Here is a 6,209-nt window from a genome sequence, read left to right as displayed (position 1 = left end):
CTAAGGTTTAGCCAGTGCGATATTAGCAGATGGAAATCTTCCTCAAAAGGCAGAATGTGTTATTTGACCCCTCTTCCTCTTTAATGGGTGTGATGTGTGGAGTCAAAATAACCATTTTGGGCAATAACACAGCTTTAGGGATAAAAACCACTCCTAGGAGAACCACAAGATAAAATAACTTGTTTCCAGAAATTTCATACAGGAGAATTGATATAAACACAGTTGGATGGTTTACTTCAAGATGTCCACATGTGAGAAAAATAAAAGCAGACTTCATTTAAGCCACTGATATGTTTGGTCCTTGTTATTTTAAAATAAATTCAGTCCTGCTTGTACCATTAGAAACTAGCCTTTAAAATTGAATGAAAAATGTTTCTGTAAAAGGTTTTACATTTTTTGAAAAACGGTAATTGAAAAGCCTGAAGTATAATGACAACTTGGCAGCAGGAAATAATATTATTTTAACCAAGGGATTTGAGGGTTTTCTGGCCATGGTAAGAAGCAGAGGGGTAGAAAAGGGATGAAGGAACAAAATGTAAATGCCAAGCAAGAAAATACAACCTGATATACTTTCTCTATAATTGTGCTCAAAGCCCATTTTGCTTGTATCTCAGGATACTTTCACTCTTAACTAGTACTAAGTGGTATTCAGATCTCTTTCCAAGCACCATCTTGAGAGCAGAGATGGTATAAGTATTCTTTGAAGTTGTGGAGATACACTAAAAGCAGGAACTTTTGGTACTTCCCTGATTTACCTAAAGTCATTGGGATGATAAAACTGGCAGAGAAAAGTGTCTATCCCTGAGGTCGGGGACAATGCACAATACACAAGAGGAGAGCAGAAGGTCTTTGTATACCACTGCTCTCCAAATGCAGGGCTGGAAAGCAATACACAGTGCGGACAACCACTGACACCTCCAAATGCAAAGTAGATAGCTAGAACCTGGGGGCGCTATTTATTTTATTATGCTACATGCTGAAGGCTTGATTTTTCATTTTTCCTACTTTCAAATTGTTATTTTGCCCATGAATCTTCTCATTAAATTTTCAGCTGAAGGGCAAGTGATAGTCTTCAAACTTGGGATTAGTTCAGTAATAGGAATCTTCTCTTGAGGCTCAATCTGCATTTCCCAGGCAGAGCAGTGTCCAGGAGGTCTGGCAGTGGGAATTTTTACAGGTGGGGACAGATTTTAGATTGAGGATTATCTCCTAGTACATTCCCTCAACCCAAACCCTTCCATTCAGTCTTGCTGAATTTATTTAAACAGTCTTGACCTCTTGGAATTCAAGCTGAGGAAGAACAGGCATACATAGAAATTGACCCCTAGAGACAGTGCTGCCTGTCATGACTATTGAAATACAAATCAGTATGAGGACTAAAGAGCCAGATTTTAAGGAAATTTAGTAAATCTGTTAACTGAGTTCATTTATAAGTTACTAACAATAAATCCCAGTGCCCTGCTGAAATTGTTTTTCTCATTGACATTTTTACTAATTAATCTAATTACATACTTTTATTTAGTTTATATATATTAAGTACTAAAATAAAACTTACACTTTAAAAATTATTGGAAACTAAAAGTAGATAAAATGAAAACTTATTTGGGTTATTGTTCTATACCAAATAATGTGTTTAGGGCTGACATATTTAAGAAATGAAAATGTTGCTTTAGAAGAGTAGAGTAAGCAAAAGTCCAAGCAAGGTGTGAATCTGTACCTTACAAAAAAATGGATTAAGGATTTAAAACTAAGGAGCAAACAAAATAAACACAATAATTTAGAAAATATTTCTTTCCCTCCCTCATTTTAGTGTTTTAAAGGCATTGCCTCTATACAGAAAGTGCCAGTGAAATGATTCCGTTTGCTTAAGGATTTAAAATAACTGTCAAGTTTTATCATGCCTGGGATGTAACTAAATTTCTCAGATAACCTATAAATATTTCTCTGATGACTTTGAATATATGATGTGACTATAAGCTAATAAAAATTGAATGGAGTTTGGTGTTTTTCCCCCAAGTCGAATATTTAGAATTTTAATTTACCATATTCAGTCAGCCCTAATTAGAGGACTTCAGCACAAGGCAGACATCTATCACCATGATGTGACTCTGGGGAGGCATGTGTGTGATTAATCACCAAGAATCCTGCTGGCTTCTCTTTTCTCTTGTGAAGATCAGAAGGGAGAGAGACCAATAGAGACACTGGATTGTGTAAACAACTCCACATTTAATTGGTTCAATTATTCTACTTTTTTAAAAGAAAGGCCTTTTAAAAATTTACTAATGTCTATTTTTTTTATTTTAATGTATATATTCATGAGCATTTTCTTCTCACCTGAAAAAAAAGAGCTGTTTCCCTGAGAGAGGGTGGTGGTAGAGGAGGGGTTTCTAACTGTCTTATGAAGAGTGTGCTATTCTGTTGCCAAGGACAGAGCTCCTCCCTGTGAATCCCCAGTGCTTATCCATGAAACTCTTGGCTTTTCTTTGAAGCTTTCCATCCAAGTACTCTGAGAATCTGACCTTTCTTAACTCTTGAGATAATGACAAGACTGTCAAACCTGTGTTGTCTCATAATTGCTTTTACAGATCTGTGCCATTAGCTATGGTTAAACACTAGGAAAAGGTCACTAAAAGATAAAATAAAGAAATTGGTGTATTTATGAAAATTAATGAATTTACAATTCTGTAGCACCTATGTATAAACCACATATACAGTGAAACAGTAAGTATTATTGGACTTTAAATGTTGAATATTTTTCTGCTGGGACATCAACAGTTTAAGTATGAGTGGAAGCTTTTGCATATTAAATATTTATACTTTGCAGGACAGTAAGGAGAAAGCAGGTGGGAGTTGTCTTTCACTGTAATAGTAAAGTTACTCAGCCCACATTTAAGTGCATCACATTCAAAATGTCAAATTAAAAAAAATTGGAACTGCCAAAACCGGTTTGGCTCAGTGGATAGAGCGTCGGCCTGCAGACTGAAAGGTCCCAGGTTCGATTCCGGTCAAGGGCATGTACCTGGGTTGCGGGCACATCCCCAGTAGGAGATGTGCAGGAGGCAGCTGATTGATGTTTCTCTCTCATCGATGTTTCTAACTCTCTATCTCTCTCCCTTCCTCTCTGTGAAAAATCAATAAAATATATTAAAAAAAATTGGAACAAAATTTGCTTTTGTGGCAACTCTTCTCATTAGATAAAGCGATGCATCTTGAAGACATGATGTTTACATTTGGGGCCATTGGTTTGAAGACAAGTCAAGAGGTTCTTAGGGCTTTGAGGAGCAGCTGATAAATGAGGAAGCTTATGTCTGAAAACAGAAACAAACAAAAAACCCTCCAGTTAAAAAGCCCCAAGATGAATGCAATGAGAGCAAATGTAACTCAGAAATTGTTCAAAGACAAAAGTGACTGCTGTAGCAGAAGCAGAATACTGGAACTTGATTGTATTAGACTTTGGACTTAATAAACAAAGACAGAATTAAATGAGCTGTCTCCACGCAAAGAGAGGTAACATTTTAGAAGAGGATTTAAAAATCAGAGTAGGATCAGAGCTGATATTCTGCTTCTATCAATCTTAAGCTAACTTAATACCTAAATTTCCTAATCGGAGAAAGTGTATCTATGTTAGCAAGAACCTTGACATTGCCATTTTAGCAATTTACAATCCAAGGAACAAGTCAAAAAAGAAGTCATTCAGTCTTACCAAGTTTTATTTAAGCCTTGGCTCCAACCTTTACCAGGGAAGCAGATTATGACCAACCCGAAGTCTGTCTCAGGCAGGAAAATATTTGGGAAGATCTATTTTTATAGGTTTTAAAGTTTTTATTATTCCTCCTTCTACCACATCCTTTCAGTTGAGTTCTCCACAAATGCTCTTATTAAATAATGATTATAAAACTATTATTGGTAAGAAAGTTGGTATTTTGGGGAGTCTTTCTCTTCTTTTTGTTTAGTTATGTTATTCTTCACATTGTTCCAGACACTCAAGATCCTGATTTTTTCTCTGCTATGTTGCCTGTCAAAGATTCCATATTATGTAAATATATTTTAATAGCTAGTGATGTCAGAGCTACATTGAAGCAGATTCTAACCAAGTCAAAGAAGTAATGCACAGGCAAAGCAAAGGAACAGAGAAGAAAAGAAAACCATTCAATCAACAAAACAAAACAAAAAGGAAAAAAATACTGATTACAAAACTGGGTTAAACATGTTAACTATCATTGCCTTTATTTTCAAAATTCCAAGTGAAAAAAACCTGAAATCCATCTTTATGTATGTAAAAACCTTAACCACATGTGGAATATTTCCTTGTGACTAACAGAAAAGCCATTTGTTAATGTAGTCATCATTTGTAAACTGGCATCTGGTCAGGATTGTCCCTAATTTTGATATTTTCAAATTATTTCTAACTAGAATAGTGAAACCTCAGTTCTAGAATGTCTCCCATATCAAACAATGCAGTTCTCGACCAATTTATTCATGGAAACAATGTCTCGGTTATCAAACAAAACTTTGGTTCTTGACCCAACCCCCTTTCATGCTGATAACTGTATGATCAGTCACGTGTCTCTCAGGCAACAAAGGAGAGAATGCACAAGTATGAATCAGTTTACTGTTATACTTTGAACTGTTAATTGTGGTAAGTGTTTCCCTCCACGTCCTGCGTGGTTCAGGGTTCGGGTCTGGAAGAGGAGCCACACACAAATGAAAAAGAAAAGACATGAGATAATTTGGGAATATGGGGGACCAGGCGAGCAAGTCCAACTCAAGAGGAAGGACTTCCACTGTGCTCAGGCCTCACCAAGCTTTTTATAGTGAGAGGTAAACAAGGTAGTGGTTACCATAGTTACACAGTTCTTGTGAGTTTCACTTGTTTACACTGTTCTTGCATTTCCTCAGCCCATTAGCTTCCCAGATAAGATCTAGGGAGTGTTATAAGGTCAAGCTTAATTATGCTAAGAGGACTGTGCCCTCTAAGCTGGGACTTGTTTGTGACTTTGCCAGCAGGTCAGTCCGAGGCTTAACCCTATATCAGTTTCCCACAGTTAATATCTCCAGAGATTGTACTGTGAATATTTTTTGGTTTTTTTTGGTGTTTGTTTGTTTGTTTGTTTTTGCTTTTATTGCGGCTGATTCTGTTTTCAAACTAATTGCTTCTCAAACAATTTTCTGGAAAAAATTAAGTTAAAAAACCTAGGTTATACTGTAGTGTTTTCTTTACCTATCCTCTATTAGAGATCAGGCAAAAAGTAACATTTTCCTAATGGTAGTGTTTTAAAGGAGGGCCTGAACCTCCAGAGCAGGTCAGTAACTAATATAAACAAGGAACACAATACTTTCTAGCACCTTGGACTTATATCTAGCTCATTAAAATTTGAATTGAATATTTTCAGATCATACTAGCAATAAAAAGATACAGATGATATCAGAAGTTAATTTCTTACAGTTAATCTGAATTCAAGTATATATCAAGTATCTGGCAAAAGGAGGGATGATACAGTCTACTCACAACATAGTGATAACCCCAAATCTAGTACCCTTCTAACACCATATATAGTTACTACAACATTTTTTACTATATTTCCAATGTTGTACTTTCCATTCCCTTGACTACTTTTATAATTGGAAAATTGTACTTCTCAATCCCTTTGACCTTTTTTGCCTATTCTACCACCTTCCTCCCATCTGTATACATACCAATGTGTTCTCTGTATCTGTGAGTTTGTTTCTGTTTTATTTGTTCATTTACTTTGGTTTTTAGATTTCAAATAAAAGTGAGATCATATGTTATTTGCCATTCTCTGTCTGATATATTTCACTTAGTATCCTCTAGGTCCATCCATGTTGTTGTAAATGGTAAGTTTTCATTCTTTATTATGACTGAGTAATATTCCATGGTACAAATGTACCACATATTTTTTTATTCTTTCATGTATCAATGAGTTTCTTGACTATTGTAAATAATGCTACAATGAACATAGGGGTACATATTATTTTTCAGTTTAGTGTTTAGGTTTCTTGGGATAAATACTTAGAAGTAGAATTGCTAGGCCATATGGTATACCTAACTTTTAAAGCAATTTCCCCCTTGAATTTCTAGAAAGGATTTAGAAAGAATATAATTCCAAAGATTTTTTTAAATTTACAGGGAATTTTTCCTCCTTTTGTTGAAAGTATTACATATGTCTTCTTTTTCCCCCATTGACCTC

This window comes from Myotis yumanensis, unplaced genomic scaffold (assembly GCF_028538775.1).
Source record: "Myotis yumanensis isolate MYYU_CA2020_CCGP unplaced genomic scaffold, mMyoYum1.0.hap1 SCAF_1, whole genome shotgun sequence".
In the NCBI taxonomy this organism is placed as follows: Eukaryota; Metazoa; Chordata; class Mammalia; order Chiroptera; family Vespertilionidae; genus Myotis; species Myotis yumanensis.
Note: the sequence above shows the minus strand (reverse complement) of the source record.